This window comes from Trichomycterus rosablanca, unplaced genomic scaffold (genome assembly GCF_030014385.1).
Source record: "Trichomycterus rosablanca isolate fTriRos1 unplaced genomic scaffold, fTriRos1.hap1 scaffold_195, whole genome shotgun sequence".
Taxonomy (NCBI): Eukaryota; Metazoa; Chordata; class Actinopteri; order Siluriformes; family Trichomycteridae; genus Trichomycterus; species Trichomycterus rosablanca.
In genome coordinates this window covers 30,351-48,114 of record NW_026947023.1, presented here as the reverse complement: position 1 = coordinate 48,114, position 17,764 = coordinate 30,351, and the positions used below count along the sequence as shown (strand labels likewise).

Sequence of the window (17,764 nt, the reverse complement as noted above, 5' to 3'; positions counted from 1 at the left end):
TACGTGTCCAGCCCTGCTACACAAACTGTCATTTTTGTCCCTGTTAAAAACTTTAGCTTAATTAAAGCAAATAAAGACACATTTAAATTTTTCATCTATTATTACAGGTTTAAAGTTGCATAAAACAAATGTTTGTACAAATAATATAAAACCAAATTACAAAATAAACATTTCACTTATTTTAATGATCTCAGAAATTACTCAGTTTTAAAGGTCAAAGGCAGCAGCATTTAGATCAGAACAGCTATTAACATTAAATATCACTAAAGTGGAAATCCTGAACACAGCAATGTAAACCTTTCATTTAAAAAAAAGTAAAGTTACATAGTTGACCCATGGTAAAAAGAACCTCACAGCTCAGCACAATGGTTAAACTGCACAACCCAACAAGGTAAAATAACCCATCATGTGTTCTGTCCAATATTTATACAGTGCTTTGTTGCCATATAGCACTTTATCACATGCATTCGGCCTTTTCTTTCCTGTATACCAAAAACAGTCGCCATTGCAGGTCTACAACACGTTACAAAAACACTTGGGACAAAAGAGCCATAAACACTCTTTAATTTTTATATATTATAAAATCTGTACCCAAGCAACAAGCTGTAAATTATTTCTAGCACCACTAGATGGAGACGACTTCTGTACAACATGTTCAACTTCACTTTAAAAGTCAGTTGAATGTGTTTTACTGTAGTAAGAATGAAAGTTTGAGCTGATCTTTGTGTCATTGTGTAGCTTTGATGAAGAAAAAGCCGCTGGGTCAGTGTGTAACAGGAGGTTTGGAGTGAAGGTGGGTGTGTGTGGATAAAAGCTTCCAGCTCCTGGTATTCCCAGGCGGTCTCCCATCCAACTACTAACCAGGCCCGACCCTGCTTAGCTTCCGAGATCGGACGAGATCACGTGTTCTCAGGGTGGTGTGACTGTAAGCGAGAGACTCTGTAAACAAGCTGCTTCTTATAGACGTCCGTCGTTCAGCCTTATAAATAAATAAATAAGTAATTAAAACCTTAACATTGTTTAGGTTCATTAAATGTCAGGTGTTGTTTATGTAAACACACATCTTAAAAGGATGGCTAATGAATTGTGTTTATTGATAAATAGTGGTCTTGTTAGGGTTTTACTCTTTATGTTAATATTAATTAAAAAAAATAATAAATAATAATGAAATAATAATAAGTCAGAAGGAAAGATTTATGGTGTTTAGGGAAATCTAGGAAAATTCACATCTTTAAAAGCACCACGTCTTGTTAAACTCTCATGAGTTTTGCTCAATAAAATGCCAATAAAACAGACACAGAGTTTCTTACATTTACACTGATTCTTATTCCTATGAACTCAAGATATTTCATGTTTTATCTGGTCAACTGTTATGATTTAAGAATAAATAAAAGCTGATGCTTTTAACCTCATACTTTCCTAATACTTTTATTCTACACGGTCTACATTTCTTTTAGTCTTCTGCCATGTGCAGTGCAATAATTCACTAAATTACACAGCAGTTCTCTTTTTATTTATTTATTTATTTATTTTTGCCATTTTCAAAATTGATTGTAAGCATTTATAAAGGTCATGCCACGTTCATTAGGTGAAATGAAGCCAGAAAAACAGGGTGATATTCTCACTTTCAGAGATCAAATTACTCAGGTTAGAAAGTCCTGAAACACAGAACATGCTCACCTGACTCTCTCTCAGCCATGCTACCATTAATCATTAAGGGGTGTGTGGCCCATACGGGGATCAAACCCACAACATTGGCGTCATTAGCACCACACTCTAACCAACTGAGCTAACCAGCCAGTATATATATATAATGTATGTGTGTGTGTTCAATTCCCAGGTGGAGCGGTCGGGGTTCTTTCTATGTGGAGTTTGCATGTTCTCCCTGTATCTGTGTGGATTTCCTCCGGATGCTTCGGTTTCCTCCCACAGTCCATAGATGTGCAAGTGAGGTGAATTGGAGATACTAAATTGTCCATGACTGTTTGATATTAAAACTTGAACTGATGAATCTTGTGTAATGAGTAACTAGCGTTTCTGTCGTGAATGTAACCAAAGTGTAAAACATGATGTTAAAATCCTAATAAAACACAAAACAAACTTAACATATCTGACTGAATATATTAGCAATTTACCCTCAATCTTTTGATAAAGTGTAAAAAAGTTTTGTTTGCCAATATATCAATAAGTTATCTTTTATTCATTATCAAATGTTATGTCAGACCATCATAAATTTTCCTGTCAATTGATTAATTTGATGTTACAGTATTAACATGTCTTTCTCCAAAAAAACATATTTGTTGTAAATGCGAGGAGGAACTTTAATTTTTTTTTATTCGTATGTTTATTATAGCAGGTTATCAAGACTTAAAGTCATTACAGAATTTATCAGTGTCAAGCTGGCAGCAATGGGGTAGCAAATATATATGCTGTTCAGTTCAAATCACGTTACAAAAGAAAGTTAAAAAAAAATCCATTTTAAGTTAAATGTAAAAAGATTTTATTTCAAGTCTTTTTAACACCATTCAAGTGGTCTATTCATCATGAAATGAATGTTAAACAACTGCCAGATTCACAAAACGTGAGAAACAGCAAAAACTGTTTTACACACTCAATGTAGAAGCACTTTGTAGTTCAACAATTACTGACTGTAGTCTATCTGGTTCTCTACATGCTTTGTTAGCCCCTTTCACCCTGTTCTTCAATGATCAGGACCTCCACAGAGCAGGTATTATTTAGGTGGTGGATCATTCTCAGCACTGCAGTGACACTGACATGGTGGTGGTGTGTTAGTGTGTGTTGTGCTGGTATGAGTGGATCAGACACAGCAGTGCTGCTGGAGTTTTTAAACACCTCAATCAGTGCTGGACTGAGAATCGTCCACCAACCAAAAATATCCAACCAACAGCGCCCCGTGGGCAGTGTCCTGTGACCACTGATGAAGGTCTAGAAGATGACCAACTAAAAAAAGCAGCAATAGATGAGCGATCGTCTCTGACTTTACATCTACAACCTCTGGCAAAAATTATGGAATCACCACTCTTGGAAGATGTTCTGTCAATTGTTTAATTTTGTAGAAAAAAAATAAATCACAGACATGCCACAAAACTATCATTTTTCAAAATGTCAACCTTCTGGCATTAAGAAACAATAAAAAAAAGAAACAAATATAATAGTTGTGGTCAGTCACAATTGCTTTTTTTAGATCAAGTAGAGGAAAAAAATATGGAATCACTCAAATCTGAGGAAAAAATTATGGAATCACTCTGTAATTTGCAGCAAAACATCTGCAGCAGATTAGATTTGCTAATTATTCTTCAGTTTAAAAAGAGTGCTTACACCTCGGAGAGCTGTTGCACAAAGCAGATTGTCATGAATCATGGTTCCAACACAAGATATGTCAGTTGAAACAAATGAGAGGATTATAAAACTCCTTCAAGAAGATAAATCATTGTGGAATGTCGCAAAAGATGTTGGTTGTTCCCAGTAAGCTGTGTTTAAAATCTGGACCAAGTACAAACAAAATGGGAAGGTTGTAAAAGGGAAGCATACTGGTAGACCAAGTAAGACATCAAAGCATCAAGATAGAAAACTTAAAGCAATATGTCTTGAAAACAGAAAATGCACAACAAAACAAATGAGAAACAAGTGGCCGGAAAGTGGAGTCAATGTCTGTGACTGAACTGTAAGAAATCACCTAAAAGAAATGGGATTTACATACAGAAAAGCCAAACAAAAGCCATCATTAACACCTAAAAAGAAAAGAACAAGGTTAAAGTAGGCTAAAGAAAAGCAATCGTGGACTGTGGGTGACTGGATAAAAGTGATCTTCAGTGATGAATCGCAAATCTGCATTGGGCAAGGTGATGATGCTGGAACTTTTGTTTGGTGTCTGTCCAATGAAATTTATGAAGATAACTGCCTAAAGAAAACATGTTAATTTCCACAGTTGTTGATGATATGGGCCTGCATGTCGGGTAAAGGCACAGGGGAGATGGTCTTCAATAAATGCCAAAGTCCACATTGAAATTTTGGACCCTTTTCTTATTCCATCAGTTGAAAGGATGTTTGGTGATGATGACTTCATTTTTCAAGATGATAATGCATCTTGCCATAGGGCAAAGGACGTGAAAACTTTCCTTCAAGAAAACATATAATGTCAATGGCATGGCCTGCAAATAGTCCGGATCTCCATCCATTTGAAAATCTCTGGTGGAAATTGAAGAAAATGGTCAATGACAAGGTTCCAACCTGCAAAGCTGATCTGGCAACAGCAAGAGACAGTTGAAGGCAGATTGATGAAGAATACTGTTTGTCATTAGTCAACTCCATGCCTCAGAGAGTTTAAACCATTATAAAAGCCAGAGGTGGTGCAACAAAGTAATAATGGTGCAGTGTTTTCTAATGATTCCATAATTTTTTCCTCAGATTTGAGTTATTCCATATTTTTTTCCTCTACTTGATCTAAAAAAAAGCAATTGTGACTGACCACAACTATTATATTTGTTTCTTTTTGTATTGTTTCTTAATGCCAGAGGGTTGACAGTTTGAGAAATGATAGTTTTGTGGCATGTCTGTGATTTATTTTTTTTCTACAAAATTAAACAATTGAAAGAACATCTTTCAAGAGTGGTGATTCCATAATTTTTGCCAGGGGTTGTACATCAACTCTGAAATCAACACTACACAACTCTGAAGTCTGTAACTCTGGAAATTCAACACTGGCGATTTTGCTGTGTGCATGACTTGGTATTTAAACAAATGAGGGTTTAAATGTAGATAAAACACACACAGGTGTGAATGTAATCATGTGTTTTAGCAGTTTGAGTCTACAGTCAGTGATGGTTTTGTACTGGATACCTTTAAATTCAGGTGTTCCTAAAATTTAGATTCCCGCGTGTAACTAAGTGGGGTGGGGGAGGGTAAAGTGCACCATGAGCTCTGTGATAACACGCACTTACATTTAGGTTCATCTGGGTTTTTTTTTTATGTTTGTTTGTTGACCTGAAGCAAAATAATTTTACTGATATTTCAAATGTGTACTAAACTTTACAGAGAATGGACAAACAAGAGGATAAACAAGAGGATAAACAAGAGGATAAACAAGAGGATAAACAAGAGGATAAACAAGAGGACAACATGGTATGTATTTATTTTGACATGTATTCTTTTCATGTGAACTATAAATAGAATTTGATTAAAAAAACTACTTAATCTGTTTATTGAACATTTTATTAAATGTAGGATTCACTTTCTAAAATTGAGTGAGTTGCTCTAGGGCAGGGGTCCCCATCATGAAATTTCATATATACTGTATATACAGTATATATACAGGTGCTGGACATAAAATTAGCATATCATGAAAAAGTTGATTTATTTCAGTAATTCCATTCAAAAAGTGAAACTTGTATATTATATTCATTCATTGCACACAGACTGATATATTTCAAATGTTTATTTCTTTTAATGTTGATGATTATAACTGACAACTAATGAAAACCCCAAATTCAGTATCTCAGAAAATTAGAATATTGTGACAAGGTACAATATTGAAGACACCTGGTGCCACACTCTAATCAGCTCATTAACTCAAAACACCTGCAAACGCCTTTAAATGGTCTCTCAGTCAAGTTCTGTAGGCTACACAATCATGGGGAAGACTGCTGACTTGACAGTTGACCAAATACTTATTTTCCACCATAATTTACAAAAAAATTCTTTAAAAATCCTACATTTTTTCTCATTTTGTCTCTCATAGTTGAAGTGTACCTATGATGAAAATTACAGACCTCTCTCATCTTTCTAAGTAGGAGAACCTGCACAATCAGTGGCTGACTAAATACTTTCTGACCCCATATAGAGAGAGAGAGAGAGAGAGAGAGAGAGAGAGAGAGAGAGAGAGAGAGAGAGAGAGAAAGAGAGAGAGATATTATATATATACAGTGTATCACAAAAGTTAGTACACCCCTCACATTTCTGCAGATATTTAAGTATATCTTTTCATGGGACAACACTGACAAAATGACACTTTGACACAATGAAAAGTAGTCTGTGCAGTATAAGTAGTATAAGCAGCTTATATAACAGTGTAAATTTATTCTTCCCTCAAAATAACTCAATATACAGCCATTAATGTCTAAACCACCGGCAACAAAAGTGAGTACACCCCTAAGAGACTACACCCCTAAATGTACAAATTGAGCACTGCTTGTCATTTTCCCTCCAAAATGTCATGTGACTCGTTAGTGTTACTAGGTCTCAGGTGTGCATAGGGAGCAGGTGTGTTCAATTTAGTAGTACAGCTCTCACACTCTCTCATACTGGTCACTGAAAGTTCCAACATGGCACCTCATGGCAAAGAACCCTCTGAGGATCTTAAAAGACGAATTGTTGCGCTACATGAAGATGGCCAAGGCTACAAGAAGATTGCCAACACCCTGAAACTGAGCTGCAGCACAGTGGCCAAGATCATCCAGCGTTTTAAAAGAGCAGGGTCCACTCAGAACAGACCTCGCGTTGGTCGTCCAAAGAAGCTGAGTGCACGTGCTCAGTGTCACATCCAACTGCTGTCTTTGAAAGATAGGCACAGGAGTGCTGTCAGCATTGCTGCAGAGATTGAAAAGGTGGGGGGTCAGCCTGTCAGTGCTCAGACCATACGCCGCACACTACATCAAATTGGTCTGCCTGGCTGTCACCTCAGAAGGAAGCCTCTTCTGAAGTCTCTACACAAGAAAGCCCGCAAACAGTTTGCTGAAGACATGTCAACAAAGGACATGGATTACTGGAACCATGTCCTATGGTCTGATGAGACCAAGATTAATTTGTTTGGTTCAGATGGTGTCAAGCATGTGTGGCAGCAATCAGGTGAGGAGTACAAAGATAAGTGTGTCATGCCTACAGTCAAGCATGGTGGTGGGAATGCCATGGTCTGGGGCTGCATGAGTGCAGCAGGTGTTGGGGAGTTACATTTCATTGAGGGACACATGAACTCCAATATGTACTGTGAAATACTGAAGCAGAGCATGATCCCCTCCCTCCGGAAACTGGGTCGCAGGGCAGTGTTCCAGCATGATAATGACCCCAAACACACCTCTAAGACGACCACTGCTTTATTGAAGAGGCTGAGGGTAAAGGTGATGGACTGGCCAAGCATGTCTCCAGACCTAAACCCAATAGAACATCTTTGGGGCATCCTCAAGCAGAAGGTGGAGGAGCGCAAAGTCTCGAATATCCGCCAGCTCCGTGATGTCGTCACGGAGGAGTGGAAAAGCATTCCAGTGGCAACCTGTGAAGCTCTGGTAAACTCCATGCCCAGGAGAGTTAAGGCAGTTCTGGGAAATAATGGTGGCCACACAAAATATTGACACTTCAGGAACTTTCACTAAGGGGTGTACTCACTTTTGTTGCCGGTGGTTTAGACATTAATGGCTGTATATTGAGTTATTTTGAGGGAAGAATAAATTTACACTGTTATATAAGCTGCACACAGACTACTTTTCATTGTGTCAAAGTGTCATTTTGTCAGTGTTGTCCCATGAAAAGATATACTTAAATATCTGCTGAAATGTGAGGGGTGTACTCACTTTTGTGATACACTGTATTATATATATATATATATACCAATAACCGTTACATTGTATATATTTAAAACTATAGCAATATCCTTATCTCTAAATTTATTCTGATATATTTTTAAATATTGTTCATAAGAATAGATACAATACTGCAAGATGCACAATTTGCACATACTTTTTTTTGTTGCATACCATATGCTGTATAAATGCACCTTATTTACTTACTTTATTTGTATTAGTTTCTCTTCTTTGTTAAACTACTGGAGACGTACGTACGTACGTACGTACGTATCTATCTATCTATCTATCTATCTATCTATCTATCTATCTATCTATCTATCTATCTATCTATCTATCTATCTATATACTGCTCACAAAAATTAGGGGATATTTCAAAATGAATATGAAGCAATAAAAAAAAGAAGCATTTGATTTTTTTTTATTAAACAAGAAAATCAGAAAAGCAAACGAGTCAAAAAGTCAAAGAAAGTTGTTCGATCATGCAAACCAACTTTTATTTCATTGGTGAAAATGCACTATAAAAAAGGCTGGAAGTACTGGAGTATCTGCACGTTCCCTGATCTTAAAAGTGCACATCCTGCAATTTCCCAGCCCTTGCAATGCCCCTGCAACACGATTTGCCCAACTGCGAAGCCTGGAGAGCCATAGGACGTCTTGAAGGTGGTCAAACACAGGCGACAGACACACACAACAGCAAGAGATGACCACTACTTGACCTTATTGGCAAGAAGGAACAGGCGCAGCAATGAAACAGAGCTGCAGGGACAGTTTCTTGCTGCCACTAGACGATGGATATGCACCCAGACCATACAAAATCGGCTCCATCATGTTGGACTGCATGTCCGGTGACCAATGGTATGCATTCAGTTATCTGCTGAATGAACACCGTAGAACACGTAGAAGGTGGGCTGATGAGCATCGTCATTGGACCTGTGATGAGTGGTCAACTGTCCTCTTCTCTGATGAGTCACGGTTCAGTCTGCAGCCTGACAATCATCGTGTCCAAATCGTCGTTTGCTTTTCTGATGTTCTTGTTTAAAAAAAAAATCGAATGATTCTTTTTTTTTATTGCTTCATATTCATTTTGAAATATCCCCTAATTTTTGTGAGCAGTGTATTATTCACTTATTTTTTATTGTTGTTGTTATATTTTTGATTATTTGTTGTCGTGTTTGTTGATATTTAAATCATTTCTTTTTTGAAAACTGTTTACAGGTTAAAGCGTAACAGCATAAACACCACCGTCTATAAATGAATGAAGTGCTTTGGTCCTCCACTTGAGACTTTTATGTAAACAGACACAACAACAAATAATTAAAAAGACAGTAATAATAAATAAATAAATAAATAAATAATAACAATAATGTCACAAATCTATACCACATCTACAAGATGTAACTTATTTCTAGCACCACTAGATGGGGATGATGTCTGGACATAATTTTGAACTTCATTTTTAAAGTCACTAAAATGCTAAAAATCCTAATTTGGTTTTTCGTTTACATTTTAAAAGCAGGAAAACAAAGTTATTCGTTAATTTTTTTAAAGTTATATTGACAAAATAATTTCCTTTCGTACAGCCAGGATGGATAAGTGTTTTACTCAGAATGAAAGTGACAGCTGGCCTTTTTCTTCTCGTATTGCTTTGATGATGAAGAAAAAAAGAAAATGTTCGGCTCCTTTAGCAGGAGGTTGAAGTAAAGATGTGTGAGGAAAAGCTTCCAGCACCTGGTATTCCCAGGCGGTCTCCCATCCAAGTACTAACCAGGCCCGACCCTGCTTAGCTTCCGAGATCGGGCGTTCTCAGGGTGGTGTGGCCATAAGTGAAAAATGCTACTAATAGTTTCCCTTTTAAAGACGTCCATCTGAATATCAGCCTTTCACTTCAGTATGTTTAGATTATTTGTTGTCGTGTTTTTTGTTATTTTAGACATCATTTCTTTTCCTGTAAAACTGTTTATAGGTTAAAGCGTAACAGCATAAACACCACCGTCTATAAATGAATGAATTGCTTTGGTCCTTCACTTGATACTTTTGTTTAAGTAAACAGCGCCTTAATGCTACAGCTACAGGCAGGGCTGGACTGGGAACAAAATTCAGCCCTGGACTTTTTTCTTGACCAGCCCACTACAAGCACATTGCGCCACACATATCACCCCCTAATCAAATGTTAGATGATTGATATTAATAGTTTTCATCTATCTTACCACTAAAGTTAATAACTCACTATAATAAAAATTAAAATAATAAAAAAATAACTACAAACAAATATATATATTTTTAACACTAAAATTAATAGTTCTATCCATCTATCACACACATAAAATTTACAATTTCTTAAATGGTTCTATTGGATTTCCCCATCCTGTCCTTTCATTAAACCTTTAACACTGGTAAATATGCTTTTTTCGCACTTTTATTCACACGTGATTCACGTTTGTTCCAAATTAGTGCATTGCTCCGATGAGCAAAGAAATAAATACTTTATATGTTGACAAGGGAAATTAACCATGTGCGCTATGAACATAATCACTCTAAAAGTCCTGAACAACTGCATTTTCCTTTCTGTATTATAGAGGACAAGATAGTGTTTACTTTTTCTGAACAGCAGAGACTAATGGTACCATCTCAAATTATATCCACCGCCCTATGTAGTGCACTATGTTGGACATGATATCATAGAACTTTTACAAAAATCGTCCTTAAAACGGCTGGTTTAAAGCCCCTGATATCCAACAGTAGCTTAGATAACTACTTATTAATCATTCAGTGACTGTTAAAAGAAATGTTTTGTACTGTTAGGAAGTACCCTAAGTAGGGCATAGGCGACATTTGAGATGGGCCCACAGTCTCTTCTTAAACGGCGTTACTAACGAAGCAGAGTCACTGAACACTAACTTTTCCTTTTCTGCTCTTTGGCTATGCTGTAGTTCCTCACTGCCAGACAGGTTGTCCAGTTTCCTGCACTTTTCTGCATCTGCTTGCAGCTTTTTATCACGGGCTTTTTCTGCACCTCCTTAACGCATTTTCGACCCTTTCTCCATCTCGCACTCATTCATAGTTTTTGTACCGGTGCTTGTGATTACGGTTTATCCTGGGGGAGGGACATTTCTGTGATTGGCCAATGGACATGCAGTGAGGATACTGTGGTGGGCCAATGCACACTTCAGGATTATTATTCAGGAATATTTAAAACAGAATTTATTTTTCACTCCCTCAGCGGCCCACATACAGAGCGGCCCACCGGGAAAACTCCCGACCCTCCCGATGGCCAGTCCATCCCTGGCTACAGGCTATGTTAAGAGCACATGCAGGTAGACAGACCACTGAAATTTTGGCCTTGTGTTTTCTTGAGAGCATGGTACAAAAAAATATTGCAATGTCGCCCTCTTGTGGCACATTTTGAGAATTGCTAAAAAGATAGATAGATAGATCTATAGATCTATAGATCACAACGGAAGCTAAGTCACAATGAAAGTTAAGCCACAACGGAAGCTAGCAGCAGTCAAGTTTGAAAAGTAGGTGATAACTTTGTCGCTATGTGATTAATGATGATTCTGTGATTAATGTCGTTAAATGTTGTTACAAATGATCAACGTTGTTCACTGTGTTTATATCGACATAGTTATGTAGACTGTCATCGAACGTTATTGTTATTGTGAAGCTAGCTACGTCGTAACCGACATCACTTTTAACGTTAGTAAAACAGATAATCGATTATGTTCAGTCAACAGAGGTGTTGAACAACATGCTGTACAATTCATGTTAAGTGGCTATTGTCTGTTAACTAGACCTCTGTTAAAATGTCCAACCACAGTGGGTACCTGCTTAATAATGCTTTATTTGTTGTCCTACAGAGCAATGTATTGTCCATTTTGTGGATTCAGCCTGTATTCTCAAACAACGTTCTGCAGTTCATGTGACAAGGACATCCAATTCTTGTGCCATGCTGATAAGCGTGGCATGAGTGAAGGTAACGTTTCAAAGATTACTTGTGTTTTTAAATTAGACTGAGACTGTACTGCACTGCATAAATATAGTTTGGAATACTGGATGTCTGAACAGACATGTACTCTCTTGATGATATTTGATTAGACTCTGAAGCAGGAAGCACTGGAAACAGTGTAGTGGAGTCATTCCACAATTTCCGGATTTTAAAAGGAAATGAAAAAAGCACCACTAAAAGACACCACTGTGAAGGTAAGTTTTATTTGCTGATGTAGGCTAACTGCAAAAAATATTGTTACATGTCTGAGAGACACGTACTGAAAAAGGGCAGAAAGACAGAAAGAGAGAACAACCAAACACAAATACATGAAAACAGAAAAAAAAACAAGTGGCTGCTGATTGGTTGCAGCATTTTCTCCAATAAAAAACAAGAAAACAAAGTCAAGACAAAGATAGAGTGTATACTTCTAAAGCACTGGTTAAGTAAATAAAGCTACAGGGCTATGTTATAAGCACATGCAGGTAGACAGAGCACTGTAATTTTGGCCTTGTGTTTATTTGTGGACACCAGTTTTCTTGTGAGCGTGGTAAAACAAAATTGAGATGTCGCTCTCTTGTGGCGTTTTTAGAGAATTGTTATGAAAACTAATATGATATGGTAATATGAAGTCTGTTGACCATGGTAAAAGAAATCTTTGTAATGTCGCCCTGTTGTGGCACTTTTGGGGAATTTTAAAAAAATTAACATGATCTGGTAAAATGAGATCTTGTGACCATGTTGGTAAAAAAATCCTTGTAATGTCGCCCTCTTGTGGCACTTTTGGAGAATTGCAAAAAAGTAATATGATGTGGTAATATGAGATCTTGTGACCATGGTAAAAAAAATCTTTGTAATGTCGCCCTGTTGTGGCACTTGGGGAATTGTAAAAAAAATAATATTGATTTGATATTGTTACGTGCCTTTTTTCTGTTTTCATGTATTTGTGTTTGGTTGTTCTCCCTTTTTTTGTCTTTCTGCCCTTTTGCAGTACAAGTGGCTGCTGATTGGATGCAGTGTTTTCTCCACTGCATCCAATGAGAGATATGGTGGAGTGACTGGGGGCGGGGCTTCCAGTAAAAAAAACAGCAAGAGACTGGCATGATTAAAAAAAAGAAAAGGATAGAATGTCAAGACAAAGATAGAGTGTATACAGTGTATCACAAAAATGAGTACACCCCTCACATTTCTGCAAATATTTCATTATATCTTTTCATGGGACAACACTATAGACATGAAACTTGGATATAACTTAGAGTAGTCAGTGTACAACTTGTATAGCAGTGTAGATTTACTGTCTTCTGAAAATAACTCAACACACAGCCATTAATGTCTAAATAGCTGCAACATAAGTGAGTACACCCCACAGTGAACATGTCCAAATTGTGCCCAAATGTGTCGTTGTCCCTCCATGGTGTCATGTGTCAAGGTCCCAGGTGTAAATGGGGAGCAGGGCTGTTAAATTTGGTGTTTTGGATACAATTCTCTCATACTGGCCACTGGATATTCAACATGGCACCTCATGGCAAAGAACTCTCTGAGAATGTGAGAAATAGAATTGTTGCTCTCCACAAAGATGGCCTGGGCTATAAGAAGATTGCTAACACCCTGAAACTGAGCTACAGCATGGTGGCCAAGGTCATACAGCGGTTTTCCAGGACAGGTTCCACTCGGAACAGGCTTCGCCAGGGTCGACCAAAGAAGTTGAGTCCACGTGTTCGGCGTCATATCCAGAGGTTGGTTTTAAAAAATAGACACATGAGTGCTGCCAGCATTGCTGCAGAGGTTGAAGACGTGAGAGGTCAGCCTGTCAGTGCTCAGACCATACGCCGCACACTGCATCAACTCGGTCTGCATGGTCGTCATCCCAGAAGGAAGCTGACGCACAAGAAAGCCCGCAAACAGTTTGCTGAAGATAAGCAGTCCAAGAACATGGATTACTGGAATGCCCTGTGGTCTGACGAGACCAAGATAAACTTGTTTGGCTCAGATGGTGTCCAGCATGTGTGGCGGCGCCCTGGTGAGAAGTACCAAGACAACTGTATCTTGCCTACAGTCATGCATGGTGGTGGTAGCATCATGGTCTTGGGCTGCATGAGTGTTGCTGGCACTGGGGAGCTGCAGTTCATTGAGGGAAACATGAATTCCAACATGTACTGTGACATTCTGAAACAGAGCATGATCCCCTCCCTTCGAAAACTGGGCCTCATGGCAGTTTTCCAACAGGATAACGAGCCCAAACACAACCTCCAAGATGACAACTGCCTTGCTGAGGAAGCTGAAGGTAAAGGTGATGGACTAAACCCAATTGAGCACCTGTGGCGCATCCTCAAGTGGAAGGTGGAGGAGTTCAAGGTGTCTAACATCCACCAGCTCCGTGATGTCATCATGGAGGAGTGGAAGAGGATTCCAGTAGCAACCTGTGCAGCTCTGGTGAATTCCATGCCCAGGAGGGTTAAGGCAGTGCTGGATAATAATGGTGGTCACACAAAATATTGACACTTTGGGAACAATTTGGACATGTTCACTGTGGGGTGTACTCACTTATGTTGCCAGCCATTTAGACATTAATGGCTGTGTGTTGAGTTATTTTCAGAAGACAGTAAATCTACACTGCTATACAAGTTGTACACTGACTACTCTAAGTTATATCCAAGTTTCATGTCTATAGTGTTGTCCCATGAAAAGATATAATGAAATATTTGCAGAAATGTGAGGGGTGTACTCACTTTTGTGATACACTGTACTTCTAAAGCACTGGTTCAGTAAATACAGCTACAAGGTTATGTTATGAGCACATGAAGGTAGACAGACCACTGTAATTTTAACCTTGTGATTATTTGTGGCCAGTTTTCTTGTGACCGCGGTACAAAAAAATCTTTGTAATGTCGCCCTCTTGTGGCAGTTTTGGAAAACTGTAAAAAAAATTTACATGACATGGTAAAATGAGTTCATGTGACCAAATTGGTAAAAATAATATTTTAATGTCACCCTCTTAAGGCACTTTTGAAGAATTGCAAAAAAAAAAAATAGTGATATGATATTGTTATGAGCCTGTTCTTTACTGCAACCAATTAGAGACATGGTGGAGTGACTGGGGGCGGGACTTTCAATATGAAAAAAAAAAAAAGAAAAGAATGTCAAGGGCAGTTGTAGCCTAACGGTTAAGATACTGGACTAGTAAGCAGAAGGTTGATGGTTAAAACCTCATCACTGCCAGGCTGCCACCGTTGGGCTCTTGAGCAAGGCCCTTAACCCTCAATTGCTTAGAGTGCAAAATGTAAGTCACTTTATATAAAAGCATCTGCTAAATGCTAAAAATGAAAATTTAAAGATAAAGCAAGAGTGTGTACTTTTATTATTTGATTAATTGATTATTTGTGGCCAGTTTTGTTGTGACTATGGTAAAAAGAAATTGAAATGTCACTCTTCTGTTGCACTTTTGGAAAATTGTTTTAAAAAGTAATATGATGTGGTCAAATGAGATCATGTGACCATGTTGGTAAACAAAAATCTTTGTAATGTCGCCCTGTTGTGGCACTTTTGAAGAACTGCAAAAAAAAACAGTGATATGATATTGTTACGTGCCTGAGAGACACGTTTTTTTTTTTCTGTTTTCATGTATTTGTGTTTGGTTGTTTTCTTTTTCTGTTTTATTGCAGTACAAGTGTCTGCTGATTGGTTGCAGCGTTTTCTCCACTGCAACCAATGAGAGGCATTGTGGAATGACTGGAGATAAGCAGTACAAGTGGCTGCTGATTGGTTGCAGCCTGTTCTTTACTGCAACCAATTAGGGAAATGGTGGAGTAACTGGGGGCGGGGCTTCCAGTAAAAAAAAAAAACAGCAAGAGACCGGCACGAATAACAAAAGTAACGAAAAGAATGTCAAGACAAAGATAGAGTGAATACTTCCAAAGCACTGGTTAAGTAAATACAGCTACAAGGCTATGTTATGAGCACATGCAGGTAGACAGACCACTGTAATTTTAGCCTTGTGCTTATTTGTGGCCAATTTTCTTATGACCATAATAAAAAAAAAAATTGAAATGTCGTCCTCTTGTGGCACTTTTAGAGATTTGTTATAAAAACTAATTATGGTAATATGAGGTGTGTCGACCATGGTACAAAAAAAAAAATCCTTGTAATGTCGCCCTCTAGTGGCAGTTTTGGAGAAATGCAATAAAATAATATCTTGTGACCATAATAAACAAAAATCTTTGTAATGTCGCCTTGTTGTGGCACTTTTGAAGAATTGTAAAAAAAAAATAGTGATATGATATTGTTACGAGCCTGTTCACTACTGCAACCAATTAGAGACATGGTGGAGTGACTGGGGGCGGGACTTTCGATATAAAAAAAAAAGAAAAGAATTTCAAGGGCAGTTGTAGCCTAGCGGTTAAGCTACTGGACTAGTAAGCAGAAGGTTGCTGGTTCAAACCTCATCACTGCCAGGCTGCCACCGTTGGGCTCTTGAGCAAGGCCCTTAACCTTCAATTGCTTTGACTGGAAAATGTAAGTCGCTTTGGATAAAAGCGTCTGCTAAATGCTGAAAATGAAAATGTAAAGACAAAGCTAGAGTGTATAATTTTATTTTTTAATTAATTGATTATTTGTGGCCAGTTTTCTTGTGACCATGGTAAAAAAAAAATGTAATGTCGCCCTCTTGTGGCACTTTTGGAGAATTGCAAAAAAAAGCGCTGTGATGTGGTAATATGAGGTCTTTTGACCATGGTAAAAAAAAAAAAGTCTTGTAATGTCGCTGTCTTGTGGCAGTTTTGGAAAACTGTAAAAAAAATTAACATGATATGGTCAAATGAGTTCATGTGACCAAATGGGTTAAAAAAAATCTTTTAATGTAGCCCTCTTTTGGCACTTTTAAAGAATTGCAAAAAAAAGTAATATTATGTGGTAATATGAGATCTTGTGATCATGGTAAAAAAAAAAATATTTGTAATGTCGCCCTGTTGTGGCACCTTTGGAGAATTAAAAAAAAAATAGTGATATGATATTGTTACGTGCCTGAGGGACACGTGTTTTTGTGTTTGGTTGTTCTCTTATTCTGTCTAAGTAAATACAGCTACATGGTTATGTTAAGAGCACATGCAGGTAGACAGACCACTGTAATTTTGGCCTTGTGTTTATTTGTGGCCTGTTTTCTTGTGACCGTGGTAAAAAATTTTTTAGATGTTGCCTTCTTGTGGCACTTTTGGAGAACTGTAAAAAAATAACATTATATGGTAAAATAAAAAAAAAATAAAAATAAAAAACGCACTGTAATATCAATAATAATCAATAATAATTTGTGATCAGCCTCACTGGTTGTCCCTCAGATTGTGACAAGCTGCTACAAATTGTGCAGCATGTGTGATCAGTCCGCTCTTCTCTCCCAGTACAGGTCCTTCTAAAAAAATTAGCATATTGTGATAAAGTTCATTATTTTCCATAATGTAATGATAAAAATTAAACTTTCATATATTTTAGATTCATTGCACACCAACTGAAATATTTCAGGTCTTTTATTGTTTTAATACTGATGATTTTGGCATACAGCTCATGAAAACCCAAAATTCCTATCTCAAAAAATTAGCATATTTCATCCGACCAATAAAAGAAAAGTGTTTTTAATACAAAAAAAGTCAACCTTCAAATAATTATGTTCAGTTATGCACTCAATACTTGGTCGGGAATCCTTTTGCAGAAATGACTGCTTCAATGCGGCGTGGCATGGAGGCAATCAGCCTGTGGCACTGCTGAGGTGTTATGGAGGCCCAGGATGCTTCGATAGCGGCCTTAAGCTCATCCAGAGTGTTGGGTCTTGTGTCTCTCAACTTTCTCTTCACAATATCCCACAGATTCTCTATGGGGTTCAGGTCAGGAGAGTTGGCAGGCCAATTGAGCACAGTAATACCATGGTCAGTAAACCATTCACCAGTGGTTTTGGCACTGTGAGCAGGTGCCAGGTCGTGCTGAAAAATGAAATCTTCATCTCCATAAAGCTTTTCAGCAGATGGAAGCATGAAGTGCTCCAAAATCTCCTGATAGCTAGCTGCATTGACCCTGCCCTTGATAAAACACAGTGGACCAACACCAGCAGCTGACATGGCACCCCAGACCATCACTGACTGTGGGTACTTGACACTGGACTTCAGGCATTTTGGCATTTCCTTCTCCCCAGTCTTCCTCC

The 17,764-nt window shown here is 37.9% G+C and overlaps 2 pseudogenes; both read right to left on the bottom strand.

Annotated features, from left to right (window-relative positions):
* Positions 1 to 812: 812 nt before the first annotated feature.
* Positions 813 to 931, bottom strand: LOC134306500 (5S ribosomal RNA; annotated as a pseudogene).
* An 8,380-nt stretch (positions 932 to 9,311) lies between these two features.
* LOC134306501 (5S ribosomal RNA) lies at positions 9,312 to 9,420 on the bottom strand (annotated as a pseudogene).
* Between the last annotated feature and the right edge of the window lie 8,344 nt (positions 9,421 to 17,764).